Below are 15,517 nucleotides of genomic sequence, written 5' to 3'. Positions count from 1 at the left end.
AGTCAAATTATCAAGAGGATATAACAGTTTATATAATAACATAAATATTTATGCACTTAACGACCATCAAAATATATTAAGGAAAATGTGAAATAATTGAAGGGAAAAATAGACAGTTCTACAATAATAATTGAACACTTCAATACATCACTCTCAATAATGAATAGAACAACCAGACAAAAGTGAGAAAACAGAGAACTTAAACAACACAATACACCAAGATCTAACAGACATATACCGATTTTTCTCAAGTGCACTTGGGATATTTTCCAGGATATACCATACCTTAGTCCACAAATTAAGTCTTAATAAATTTTAAAAGATAGCTGTCATACAAAGTATCTTCTGTGACAGCACTGGGATAAAGTTAGAAATGAATAACAGAAGTAAAACTGGAAAATTCACAAATTTGTGGAAATAAAACAACATGCTCTTAAACAACCATTCAAAAAATGAAGAAAATATTTGGAGATGAATGAAAATGAAAATATAAAATACCAAAAATTATGGGATGCAGCAAAAACAGTGCTAAGGAGGAAACATATAGTTACAACTGGTTACATTAAAAAACAAGAAAAGTCTCAAACCATCAATTTAACTTTGCAATCGAAGGAACTAGAAAAACAACAAACTAAACACAAAGCTATGAGATGGAAGGAAAAAATAAAAATCAGAGCAGAGATAAATGAAGTAGAGAATAGAAACACAAGAGAGAAAATTATAAGCCCCCCAATATTAGTTCTTCAGAAAGATTAACGAAAATGACAAAACTTTAGTTGTCTGAACTAAGAAAAAGAGAAGCTACTGAAATGAAAATGAAAACATTACTACCAATTCTACACAAACAAGAAGGTTATAAGAGAGTATCATGGACAATTGCATGCCAACAAATTGTATCAGTAGATGAAATTGACAAATTCCTAAAAATATAAAATCTACCAAGACTAAATTATTAAGAAATTAAAAATCCGATTGGACCTATAACTAGTAAGGAAACTAAATTAGTAATCAAATATCTCCCAGCAAAGCAAAGCCCTGAACCTAATGGATTCACTGGTGAACTCTAACAAACATTTAAAGAAGAATTAATACCAATTGTTCTTACACTTTTCAAAAAAAAAAAAAAAAATTAGGAAAGAAAACATCTTAACTTATTCTGTGAGGCCAGCTTTACTCTGATACTAAAGCCACATAAAGATACTACAAGGAAAGAAAATTACAAGCCAATATTTCTTGTGAAAATTCATACTAGCACACTTAATTCACTGACATATTAGAAAAATTATATACCATAACCAAGTGAGGTTTAATCTGGGAATGCAAGAATGATTCAAATACAGAGTCAATCAATGTAATATACCACATTAACAGAATGAACAAAAAGCACATCATTATCCCAATTCATGCAGAATACCTTTTTACAATAAAAATATTCCATAAACTAGGAGTAGAAAGAAATGACCTGACCATAATAAAAGTCATATATAAAAAGCAAACATTGTATTCAATGATGAAAGACTTAAAGCTGTTCTTCTAAGATCAGAAAAAAAGACAAGGATGCCCACTCTCACTACTTCTATTCAATGTAGTACTAAAAGTTTTAACCAGAGCAATTAGTGAAGACAAGGGAATAAAAGACATCCAACTTGGAAAAAAAGAAATAAAATTATTAACTCTGTTTGCATATTATATGATCTTATATGTAGAAAATAATAAAGATTCCATAAGAAATCTATTAGAGCTAGTAAATGAATTCAGCAAAGTAGCAGGATACCATATCAACACAGAAAAATTGGTTGCATTTTTATACACCAATAACGTACAATCTGAAAGGAAATAACATTTAAAATTCCATTATAATAGCACTGAAAAGTCAATTTCTAAGTACTAAACTAAAAGATGAAAGACCTGTACAATAAAAACTACACAACATTGCGGAAAGAAATTAAAAACGTAAGTAAATGAAAACACATTCCATATTCGTGGATCAAAACACTCAATATTATTAAAATGCCAGTACTACCCAAAGTGATTTATTGATTCAATGTAATCCCTGTTAACATTCCAATAACATTTTTTGCATAAATAGAAAAATCCATTTTGAAATTTATATGAAATCTCAAGAGATCCTAAATAGACAAAACAATCCTGAAAAAGAAAAACAAAGTTAAAGGATTCACACTTTTTTATTTCAACACTTACTACAAAGCTACAGTAATCAAAACAGTGTGGTACTGGCATAAGGACAGACATGGAGTTGAAAGGAATAGAGAGCACAGAAATAAACCTTCACATATATGTCCAAATAATTCTTGACAAGGGTGGCAAGAACTTTTAGTGGGAAAAGGACAGTCTCTTCAACAAATAGTTATGAGAAAACTGGATATGCACATGCCAAAGTAGAAAGTTGGACCCTTACCTAACACCATACACAAAAAACTAACTCAAAATTCTAAATGTAAGACTTAAAACTATAAAACTTTTAGATGAAGACCTAGGGCAAAATCTTTATAACAATGAGTTAGGCAATGACTTCTTGGATAAGACACCAAAGTTACAGTCAACCAAGTAAAAAATGGACAAATTGGATTTCATGAAAATTTTTTAACTTTGTGCATCAAAAGACAGTATCAACAAAGTAAAAAGGCAACCCACGGCATGGGAGAAAATATTTACAAATCTTATATCTGATTTTAAAAATTAATGTTTGGAATGTATAGAGAATTCCTAAAACTCAACAGCAAAAAAAACAACTTGATTGAAAAATAAGTAAAGGACTTGAATAGACATTTATTCAAAAAAGATGTACAAATGATGAATAAGCACATGAAAACATCCTCAACATCAGCAGTCATTAAGGAAATGCAAATCAAAACTACAACAAGATACTACCTGACACCCATTAGGTTGGTATGATGGTTAACTATATGTATCAACTTGACTGGACTATGATATGCTCAAGTAGCTGGTAAAACATTACTTCTGAATATGTCATTAAGGATGTTTTTGGAAAACATTATGAATAGTATTTGACTGAGTAAAGAATATCCATTGTTATCATTGCGAGTAGGCATCATCCAATCCATTGAAGGCCCAAATAGAACAAAAAGGTAGCCAAAGTATAAATTCACTCTCTCTCCTTGAGTTGGCACATTCTTCTTTTCCTGCCCTCACACATAGAAACTCCTAATTCTGGGAACTTCAGACTCTGAAGCTTATACCTTTGGATTCAGACTAAATTACACCACTTGCTTTCCTGGTTCTCTAGCTTGCAGATGGCATATTGTGGCACTTCTCAGCCTCCATAATAACATGAGCCAATTTCTATGACAAATCTCCAAATCTCTCTCTCTCTCTCATTGGTTGTTTCTCTGGAAAATCCTTACTAATACAAATAGCTACTATTTACAAAAACAGAGAATAACAAGTGTGGAAAACAGTAGGGCATTTCCTAAAACAATTTAAAATAGAATTATTATATGATCCAGCAATTTCACTTTTAGGTATATACCCAAAAAACTGAAAGCGGGGTCTTGAAGTGGTATTTATATATCCATGTTCATATAAGCATTATCCACAATAGCTAAAACGTGGAAGCAACCCAAGTGTTCATAACGAATGAATGGATAAGCAAAATGTGGTAATATAAATACAATTAAGTACTATTCAGCCTATAAAAAGAAAGGAAATTCTGACATATGCTACAACACAGATGAACACTGAGGACATTATGCTAGGTGAAATAAGCCAGTTACAAAAGACCAGTACTGTGTGAACCCACTTATATGAGATACTGAGAGTAGTCAAAATCATAGAGACAAAAAATATAATAGTCATTGCCAGAGGCTAAAGAAAGGCAGAAATGGGAAGCTTTGGCTTAAAAGGTTTAGAGTTTCAGTTTTACAAGATGAAATGAGTTATGGAGATGGATGGTGGTAATGGTTGCAAATTATTAAGCATGTATTTAATACCACTACACTGTACACTTTAAATGGTTATGATAGTAACTATTATATGTGTATTTTACTACAATTAAAAATTGAAAACAAAATAACCACTTTAAAGATTTTCCTAGGAGATACGTGAGAGCAGTACTTGTTAGTCTTCTGAATATTTGCGCTGCTTTTGAATGTCAGCACCCTGTCTTGACCCCAGGCACTTAATGCCCCTAGCAGTTGGACATAAATAGGTCCACAAGAGCTCTTACAAAATTAGAGAATGAATAAAAAGGAAAGTTAAAAAGAGAAACAAAGAAAAAAAAAAACAGAGAAAAGAAATATATGGAGGAGAAAGCAAAGAAGGAAGGGATTGTGGAAGAAAAAGATAAGCATGGAAAATATTTTAAGTGTCATAGAAATTGCCACAGCTGTTGTTCTGTGATGCTCTTAGTCTCAGCAGCAAAAGCTTGATCAAGGGCATGCAAGAATATGGCTGATCAAGGAAAACAGATTTCTGACTACACTGATTTGATTAGCTTTGTAGATCTAGGGGACAGACCATATGGATATATTTCAGATATAATCACTGCCATTTTCTTTGGTAATAACTGAATAAAGATAAAGTATTTTATAGTATTACTAAATTGTCTCAGATTGCTTTAACTCCCTTTGATTGTACTGCTATTTTCAGCTAGAGATGTAGACAATGATTGAATAAAAAATCAAACCTGGATGAAATTCAACCCAAAACTTCATTAAAATTTGATTAATCTGATCAATTTAGACAGCTAAACTAGATAATTCAAGCCTCCAAGTGGATTTTTTTGGATCAAGTAATCATACCAAAATAACTAACCCAGTTTGGCTGTCTGAATCGATCAAGCAAACCAAGCAATTGTAAAATTTCTCCCTTGTTTGCACTGGGTACATAGAGTTCAATTTAACTGTATGAAGATGGCTTTATAAAATTCTAACAGAATTAAAGTAGCCATGGAATTTTCCATGTTTGAATTACCAAGATCTTCTCTTAATAACTTATTTGGCCAGAAATGTGGTTGGGGTCGAGGGTTGAGGAGAAAGAGTGCTGGGCTGTTTATTATAATTTTGTGAGCTCTTTCAGCTTTCTTATCATAGTTCATGTCTCTGTCATGATCCTAATGTCAGGTTGCTAGGTCATTACTTTTTTTCCTCCTTTTCCTGACATACATCTGGAAACCTACCAGCTATTTTCCTATCCAACATCTGAGTGGGCCTATTTAGAAAGCCAGAACCAAGCAGAAATTCTGAGTAACTACCCTTCTCCCTATTCTTGACATTTATCTTCCTCCCCTCTTCCAGTATAAACCACGGACTCCCCAACCTGGCCCTGCTTGGAATTAATACAAAGGCAAGCCAATAAGGCAATGTAGACAGCATCAGGAACAATAATGTCTCCACACATCTGCCTACATTCCATTCTCTCCTACTACTGCCTCTTTTCTATGTACATCTACTTCCTATCTCACATCCCGCATATACCCCAATCACATTGGTTTCCTTCTCTCCATTTTACAAATAGTTGCCTTACTACTACTAATAGCTAATGGAATCAGAGTTTAATAAGTGCCAGGTGCTGTTTTAACCAATTTGTATACATTGGCTCATTTGATCCTTATTTAAGCACTGTGCTCTGGATGCTAATATTGGTCACACTATTAGCATCTGGTAGCCTGGCTACAGAGCCCGTGATCACAACTGCTGTGTCCCACTACTTCTCAGCAGGCCCCGCTATAGCGATGTGCATACCTCTGGTCTTGACAAATTATTGAGGGGTTTTCTCTGCTGGTTTTTATTTAGTCCTAGAATAGTGATTCTCTACTGCATGAAGGGAGCTTGAAGATTCCCTCTCTTCCCGGGGCCTGGGGTCACAAATGAATTACATGGAGCTGTAACAACAGAATCAGGACCAGCATGGATAATGCCATGGAGTTCCTGCCTACCCTGCAATTACCCATTCCTTCAGTTCTCAGAGGCTATGGAAGCATCTGAAGAACAAAAAACACAGGTGTAAATTGCTGAATTCCATTCAGGTGGCTTAAAAAAACCATCACTGGTTGATGTGTAGATGTAAATTCAGGTGTCTACCTAAAAGCTGACTTATCCAAAGCTCATGCATGTATTTAATCTCAATTGCTACCACTAATATGCGTCAGATACTAGATCAGATGTTGATGTTCTCCGTGTCCCTGTCTGATTCCCTAACAATCATCGATTCTTTTTCCTTTGATTCACCTTGTTTTATACACTCATTATTAATTAATTCAACTTTTATTAAGTACCTATGGGGTAGCATCAGCTAATGTGCTTAGTGAGAGGATACAATGATAGTTAAAATAGAATCTCTGGTCTGCAGTTCCTCCTTTCTAACTTAGGAATCATTGGCATGGTGCCCCTCACAATATTTTATATCCTTTCTTTATGGTAACTCATGTGTTTTTGTTCATATAGGCCTACAAAAAGAAACTTCCTGGAGTCCTGGAATCTCTGGCCATCAGGAAAGCCCTTTAATACTAAAATATAGCCAATACTTCTGTGGCTTACCAGTTGGGAGTTTCCATCTCTCTAACTTTTTACGGAATTCTCCACTTTAAAAAAAAAATGCATTGGAGCAGGAAAGGGGATAGAGGGTATACATAATATATACGTGGTAGTATTTGTCCAAATAGGTTTCTAGCTGAATCAGTTTGAGAAGTTAATCTTTGAAGCCTCAATTTCCTCATCTGGCAAATGAGGTACTAATGTCTAATTTGTAAATTGTCGTGAAGATTAAAGAAATAATATGTACAGTGTACATCTTATATGAAATAGACATTAAAATTGCAGTAGAGGAGAGAGAGAAGGAGAGTAGAAGAATTTGACATGGGATTTTTTTTAGGAGTAAAAGTACTATAACAATATAGTAACTTCCATGACTAACGCAGAACCAGGATGAGGACTTTCTTGAAGAAACAGTGTTTTTTGTTATTGTTTTTGTTGCTTTGTTTGTTGATGGTGGATATCATTTTAGTGAAGTAGGAGAATCTATTCTGAATTTTTAAGTTCTTTAATTATATTCCTGCAAGGTTTTCCGCACTTTCTTAGCCTACATCAGAGGCCCCATATTACTGGGAAATTGCTCTGTGTTCATTGCCCTCCCAACTGCCTCCTAGGAAGATTGTATTTTCTTTTCGCATCTGATTGCATTTTCTTTTATTTAAAACTATCTCTGAAGTAAGAGAAAAGCCCATATCTTTTTGTCTAATTAAAAAAAAAATTGAGAAAGCCATTGGTGACAGCTAGATTGAGAAGATGCAAGATTTGGGGGTTTCAGAAGCCCAATCTTACATTATGTAAAGAGTTTTTAAGGCCAACAAACCACAATGAAAAGGGCAGGAAACATAAATATATTTTATCCAACTTTTAGGAAAATATACGTAAGATGACCAGATAAGAGTTCAGTATGAATTCAGCTCAGAATATCATAGGAATAATTAGAGGACTGACTTTGAATGAAAGAAAAAAGCATCTTGATTTGGTTCACTGAGGGCTTCTGGGAAACCTACTGCAGGAAGATGAAATAGATTTAAGAAAGAGCTCAAGATTCGGCAATTGAAAATATTTCAAGTTAAAACCACTAGAACGAGGAAATTATAGGCCACTAAACTGAAGTGGGAAAGGGACATAAAACTTTTATATGCAGAAATCCTTCAAAAAATATAAAGAAATCTAGTAATTTCTTGGAGGTGTCATATATAAAAATAACTAGAAGCAAGATAAGGGATTTTAGCTTTAGCAATGGGTGAAAGAAATGAGTGCCAAACCACAGGAAAAGTATTTTAGCTGAAAATAATAGGGTCTTGAAATATATTCTCAGAATAAAGGAGCAAAGGAAAAAGCTTTCCTTCTATCAAAATCAGAATTTGAAGATGGGAAGAATAATTGACATGAGTAATAGACCCAGTGATCATTGCTTTCTAAAGAAGCAATGCCAAAAGAAAGGCAGCTGACTAGCACTGGGAACCCACTTCCTGGAATAATTGGGAAGAGGCTTGAGAGGGATAATAGAAATTAAAACATCAATGGAAAGGCAGGCAAGTGATAAGGGAAAATATATACCAGGTCTTAATAACATGGCGTTATTATTACACAATCTATAGCATACTATTCGACTATATCAAAACCTTTTGCTGTAAAGGGATCATATAAAAAGATCAATAAAACAACACTTTTAAACAGTAAAGCAAGCATATTCCACATGTTTTAGAAGGAACGAAGACAAAATTAGTTAAGTTGTAAGCTTATTTAGGTCTCTTCTGCCTGGCTGGATTAGTAAAAATTCAAAATAGAGGTAAACATTATTTTTCTAAAGTAAGGTTGAGAATTTAAATTCAGAGGAGGGTAGGCAGTATGTATTGAAGATCTGGCAGTCTTCTGGTTAACTGTTTTAATGTGGATAGCTTCAAAGTACTTTTTAACTTTTACTATTAGAATTAACTTTCTATAACATTAACTGTGTATCGCCAAGTGCCCTCTTTGTGCTATATAAATACAGCATGGAGAAATATGAGTATACAACTTAAGATTTTTCAGCAATATTTATACCAATACATTTTTTGATAAACATAGACTAAGAGAATTATACATATGTAAATCCATAGATATAATAGATGAGAAAATACAAATCTTCTTTTCATACATTAACTCATTTACATATATTAATATAAGTGGGTTCTTTACATATATTAACTCATTTATTCCTTTAAAAAAGCCTGTAAGGTAAATTAAATTATTGCCCTGACCTTACAAGTGAGAATAGAAAAACCTCAAGATCTGAGGAACTTGCCCAAGATCTCAGAGCCAGTTCCTTTTATTTGAGTCTAAGTTGTCTAGTGCCTCTGCATGGGCTTTTTACCACTGTGTTATGCAACCATCACAAAAACAAGGAGGTAGATGTATATACTTTGAAAATTATTGTTAAAAGTATAAAAAACACATATTGAGAACAGGGCAGGGTGTACTTAACTCTGAGCAGTTGGAGAGAAGTTTAGGAACTTCTTACTTGAAAGGTAAGAATTTGCTAAGATGAAAAGGTGGAAAAGGATGTTCTTGCAGAGAGGTGTGAGACAGCATGCATTTGAGGAAAAGAGAGATGACAAATAAATGCTGTTGACAACACGAAGCAGAAGCATGTACAGTCACTAGCTCTCGTTAATTTATTTTCATTTCACTGCAGAGGAAGTAAATATTCATTTGCTAAATTCATCCTCCTTAATCTGAAGCCGAAAATATATTCCCTTCAAGTGAAGTAGACTTCCACATTAACTTTAAGAGATAATAACTAAGCAATTGATTGGTGGGCTGAAGGTAGACTAAATTTCATTAGGATAGTTAAAGTGACTGCCTTATCATTTCAAATTCCAAGTATTGTGATTTCTACCAAAAAGCAAAACAGATGAAAGGTTTCATATAATTGATTGGTCAATCTAAACTATATAGATACAGTTCCAAAAAACTATTTTTTCTCTTTTACATTCTATCTTTAGAGTAAGTCTTCAAGATACTCTATCTTCCTGATAACAGAGCTCTCTTTATTACCATTAACATGTCTGTTTTTGCCATCTCTCTTTTTAAATTATTTGAGCGATTTTTAAAATATCACAATCTGGTCTATTTTTTTTTTCATGGAATCTTTATTTAATAAGAATTCGGCCAGGAGCAGTGGCTCAATCTGTAATCCTAGTACTTTGGGAGTCTCAGGCAGACAGACCACTTGAACCCAGGAGTTCAAGACCAGACTGGGCAGCATGGCAAAACCCCATCTCTACAAAAACAAAACAAAACAAACAAACAAAAAAATTAGCCGAGGATGTCACCTGTAGTCCCAGCTATTCGGAAGGCTGAGGTGGAAGGATTACCTGACCCCGGGAGGCTGAAGCTGTAGTGAGCTGAGATGATGCCACTGGGCTACAGAGTGAGACTCTGTCTCAAAAAAAAAGAAGAAAGAAAGAAAGAAAGATAGAAAAGAATGAAAAGAATGAAAAGAAAGAAAGAAAGAAAAAGAAAGAAGGAAGGAAGGGGAGAGAGAGAGAGAGAGAGAGAGAGAGAGAGAGAGAGAGAGAAAGAAAAAGAAAGAAAGAAAGAAAGAAAGAAAGAAAGAAAGAAAAAGAAAAGAAAGAAAGAAAGAAAATATAGACAAATATAGAAAATAATATAATGAAATGGCCATATATTAAGATAGACTAGGCTATGAAAACTTGTTAGTTCTATCAGTTTCTCTTATACTTAAAATCATTGAAGTCTTTTTTTAAATTTTTGAAATGCCGAATCATATTCTCAGTGAAATAGGTTTCTTGAGCTGCTTTGGAATTACCTCTAATAAAAAGCTAATCTTTAATGTCTTGGTGCATAATTTGTGTCCCAAGTTAACTAAGTTAGACAATTGATTTTGAGGTTCACCAAATTTCATTCTTACTTCTCACTACTACCCCAATATTCTACCCCTACTTCACTCCTATTTGAATTCCTTGCATTTTTCCTGGAATAAAACTGTACCTTAATTTGAAGCCATTCTTGGGATTCTTTAGTTCCTGCTATTGTTTCCACTACTTCCCAGCCCCCTATCCCCGTTAAGAACCAAAGCTCTTTGAAGATTCAGCTCCTGTACTTAGCCGAGCATATCACCGAGCACTCACTGATGAGATCTCAGGTACCAATGCCAGACAAGCCAGAATCTGAGTTAGTCATGCTCTTTAGAGAGCCCTCAGTTCCTGATACACAGATGATTCCCACTAATGCCTCTAAACACCTCCAGAAGGGCACAAATTATCTACTTTATAGTTGTCCACATACTGAGAATAATAATAATAAACACACTGTCTGATTTCTCCACAGACTGGGAGCTCCAAGGCTCCACTCCTCCACTCTTCAGAGCTGCCCATAGTACTACAGTTGCTTTCTACCCTCCTAGCACCCTTACACTTCAAGCTAACAGCTCCAACAATGAGGTTTCCATGACATGACCATCTCTCCAATAGGACTGGACTCAATCAGAACATATATTTCAAGGACCATAACTGCCTAGATGCCAACTAATGACAGTGTCTTAGTTAGCTTGGATTGGTATAACAAAATACTATAAACTGAGTGTCTTATAAACAACAGAAATTTATTTTTCATAATTCTAAAGGCTCAGAAAGTCTAAGATCAAGGTACTGGAAGATTTGGTGTCCGGTGAAGGCCTGCTTCCTGGATCAGAGACAGTTTCTTCTTGCTATGTTCTTACACAGCAGGAAGAGAGGGAAAGAGGTCTCTGGGGTCCATTTTATAAAGACATTAATATATTAACAAGGGTTCCACCCTAATGACCTGAGTACTTCTCAAAGAGCCTACCTCTTAATACCATTACATTGGGGGTTAGGATTTCAACATATTAACTTTGTGATGGGGGCACAAACATTCAATCCACTGCACTCCACCCTAGCCCTCCAAAATTCATATCCTTCTTACATGCAAAATACATTTATTCCATTCCAACAGCCCCAAAGATCTTAACTCATTTCAGCATCAACTCTAGTCTAAAGTTCAAATTAGCGTCTAAGTATCATCTAAATTAGATAGGGGTGAAACTTAAGGTACAATTCATCCGAAGGCAAAATTCCTCTCCAGCTGTGCTGTTTATTAGCTTTCCAAATACAATTGTGTGACAGGCATTGGATAGACATTCCGATTTCCAAAGAGAAAAATAAGAAAGAAGAAAAAAGAGTGACAGATCTCAAGCAAGTCCAAAACGTAGCAAGGCAAGCTCCACGAAACCTTAAACCTCAAGAACAATCCTCTTTGGCTCAATGTTCTGCCTTCCAGACACACTGGGGTGGCAACGTCACTCCCACAGTTTGGCTGGGTCCTGCTTGCCTGGCTCTTTGCAGTGGCCTCACCCATGCTTTAGTTCTCTGTCAGGGAAGGGTTCTATTTTAAGCAGGGACCCTAAATTACCACAGCCCCAAAAAAATGCTCAGATCCAGGGAGTTGCCTCTATCAAACCCTAGTGGATGAAAGATATTGTCAGCCTAACATGTTGCATTTTCCAAGAAAGATGAGGTAAGAAGGAAAATAATCTCTCCAGGACACCTAGAAAGTATGATAACACCATGACAATTATATTTTTGTATGGAGGTAAGTGCCTCAGTGCATACATCTTACATAAAACTTCATGTTTCTTTCAGAAATATAGTTTGGTGAGATGCTTTTTGAGAGTTATCTTTAGGTATCTTCTGACACCTAAAGCTCAAGTTTCCTCTTCTTTTTTTACCATTCACATGAACTATGGTTCTGAGTGATATATTGATATTAGAAAACAAATAAGAAATTTTCTTCCCCACTATGCTTTATACATTCACTTTTGCATAATATTCTTTAGCGAAATTAGGAAGAGTCACTAAAGGACCCTAAAATATCATAGGGTCTGACAGTAACAAAATGTAATTAACCCAATCATCTTTAGCTTGAAGCACTGTTAATTTTAAAAAGTCAGACTATGTTTAAGGGCTTTAAGTACAAGATAATTTCCATTTGTTTTAGAGTGAGAAAAAATTGTCTTCTGTAATATGCTAAGTTACATGAATATAAACTCTATGAATGCTTTCTTTGGGGAATAATAAACTTTTCCTCACTTTAGAAGAGCCACTTTAAAAAGAAATTCTATATTATTATTTATAATTAAACTATGTAGCAAGTAATATCATATCTCTGAGTTTATGATAATTTAGCATAGTCTACCTAAAGTCTTCTATCTTCCTTGAAGGCATGAGCCACATTTGATTTATTTATTTTTAAAAAATCTTCCTTGCTCCAAAACACCTATGGACAGTGCTCTAAACAATACTAAATTGTGATGAACAAATTAAAAGAATGTATATGCTTGAAATGACTTAAATTCAATAAATTACATAACTTTGAGTTGTTCACCATTTCACAATTTACCTTATTTGTGATTGGTCCAAATTCCTTAATTTTTTCTATATATTTGAATTTTGTCTAACTATAGCATCATTTGCTGTGATAAATCTGATTACTTCAGATTCGTATAAAGAACTAGATTGGTAACTTCATTATTATATGTTATAATTATTTATGGATTTATCACATCACATAAAAATGCAGTTGAAGGCATTTGAGAAAACACACTATTAAAAAAGAATAAACTGGAATAGACGCACCAGAACATGTTAAACTATTTTGGTAGATTTCAGTTTTGTCAAATTCTTAAATATGTTTGGCCTAACACATTTCCCTTTAATTCCCTTAATATACTCTGTGGATTTTCACAGAAATTTGAACCATATGTTTCTGATTAATTTATACTTAACTCATCAACATGTTTGGTAAGAATGATTTGAAGCACAAAGCCTCCTGAACAGTTTTGTGGGTTCCTTTATTTTAGTTAGTAAACAATTGGAACCTGAACCCAGAAATCTTGGGGCTTCATTTAATACTCAAATTCCATAAAGAATGAGAGAGTTCTTAACTGGATCAGGCACACTTTGCCTTTGACAGTGCCTAGCTCCAAATCTTGCAGCTGGGAGGAATTATTCTGATAGTTCACTCTCTTTCTTGTCACTTTTATTTTAGAGGATATAAACCTTTGATGGTGCAAAACCTGTATGAGTTAGGACTAGCTGCCACCCATCAGTCCTATTTGTTTACACAAGTCAAGGTAAGTGCTGTCACTGCCATTAGCTCACTCATCAAGGATTCTGAAAGGAAGGCTTTTCTCTCCCATTTGTAAATTCAGACAATTAAACAGTGCAATTCAGTAATCTCCCATGACCTACCTACTATAATTTGTTTATGTGTTTATGTAGAGAGAGAGAAAAAGATGGAAATTTTTACCTGGCTCTCTCTGGGGTCTGAGTGAACAAGTATAAGGTTATCTGTTTAATGGATATTTCCACAAGCTAATTATTCCTTCACTTTCCAGTCTAACTCCAGCATCTTTGATGAAACATGGGATCAATCCATTCTCTTTCTCTACCAACTCAGGGAAACATACACTAAAGATCTGTGTCTGAGTGTTTCATGAAAGATATTTGGTCCCAGCATTTTGAATGCTGGCTAGTTGTGCTCTGTCATCTAGCTTCCCGTGGGGCTTTATTTTTCCCATTAAAATGGCTGACATCTCTTTTTTTTGTTTGTTTGGAAATTAGCAACCACACCTTCTGTTCCTCCTCTTTCCTCACAGGCATTCCTCCCACGGCTGTCAGATCCCAGGTTCCTTGCAGTTTGTGTTTATAAAGACTCTTAACATTCTGTAAAACATTAGAGATAATCTGCTTATATTGATATCTACTTTTCCCTCCACCCACTCCCACTACCTCCTTCATTACCAAACTCCAAGCCTTCCCTGTTACTTCTAAGGACTCCTTTGGAAACAAGATCTTAGGTCTAAAGGCATTCCTTTCCTTCTGCTACCCTTTGAAAATTAGAAATAAAAATCCTCTGGCTTTGAGATATGTGTAATTTCTGTAGAAGAAACTTAAAAACAGAAGATTAGTGTACTGAAATAAGAATAATCCGAAGGAAATTCCTAAGGAGAAAAACAGCTCTCTTTCATCAGCTCTCCCAGGAATTAAAGAGAGATGAAATAGATATGTGTGGTATTTAGAGAAAAAAATGCACTTTTCAATACACAGCATAAAATTTACCTTCTGAGTTTCATAAATAAAGGTCTTAATCTTTTCTTTTATCAAACTGGAGTGGTATAACTTAACAACAACAAAAAAACTACAGTGAAAAAAAAAAATGTGCAGAAATGAGTCCTGAGCCAGTCATCTAATAAACATTCCTGGACCAAGGTGTTGTGGAAATAAGGCACTAGGGATGGAAGTATGTTACCCCTTGCTTATAATCATTAAGGACTTTTTATTTCCCTGACATAAATGACATAAATCATTTTGTCCTACTAAGATAAAAGTCTGAGTGGCCTTGCTCCAAAGCAGGGAGATGAAAAAATTTCTACATCTTCTGTATACTATTTATTTTCAATTTTGCCCTTTAAAAATGTATTTTTAAAATATATTGTATAATCTGATTAATATACTACTTAGTAGCACACGTAAACATTTTACACATAAGTACAAAGATGTTGGAAGGACTGGCTCAAAATGTTTATTTTGTTTTACTAGTAGGGATGCATGATCATAAATATGTTTGGAGCCCACTGACCTTATTAAAAAGAATAATGAATCAGTAATCCTGGATTTGAGACACTGAGACCTGTTACCACTCAGCTACTTGCCCTTACACAGGTCACTCAGTTATCTGAATTTCCACTTCAAGTTTTATAGTTAAATTAGATACTGCCTGACGTCCCAATCAGAAAAATGTCAATCATCATTTTAACACAACGATTGTTAAAATCAGTAATTTCACTTTCTTTGTTGTTGTTGTTGTTCTTGTTGTTGTTGTTGTTGAGACAGGGTCTTACTCTGTTTCCCAGCCTGGAGTGCAGTGGCGCAATCTCAGCTCACTGCAACCTCCACTTCCCAGGTGCAAACGATTCTCCT

The sequence above is a fragment of the Theropithecus gelada genome, chromosome 1 (assembly GCF_003255815.1).
Source record: "Theropithecus gelada isolate Dixy chromosome 1, Tgel_1.0, whole genome shotgun sequence".
Taxonomy (NCBI): domain Eukaryota; kingdom Metazoa; phylum Chordata; class Mammalia; order Primates; family Cercopithecidae; genus Theropithecus; species Theropithecus gelada.
The sequence above is the reverse complement of the archived record's forward strand: the minus strand, read 5'-3'. Positions refer to the sequence as shown.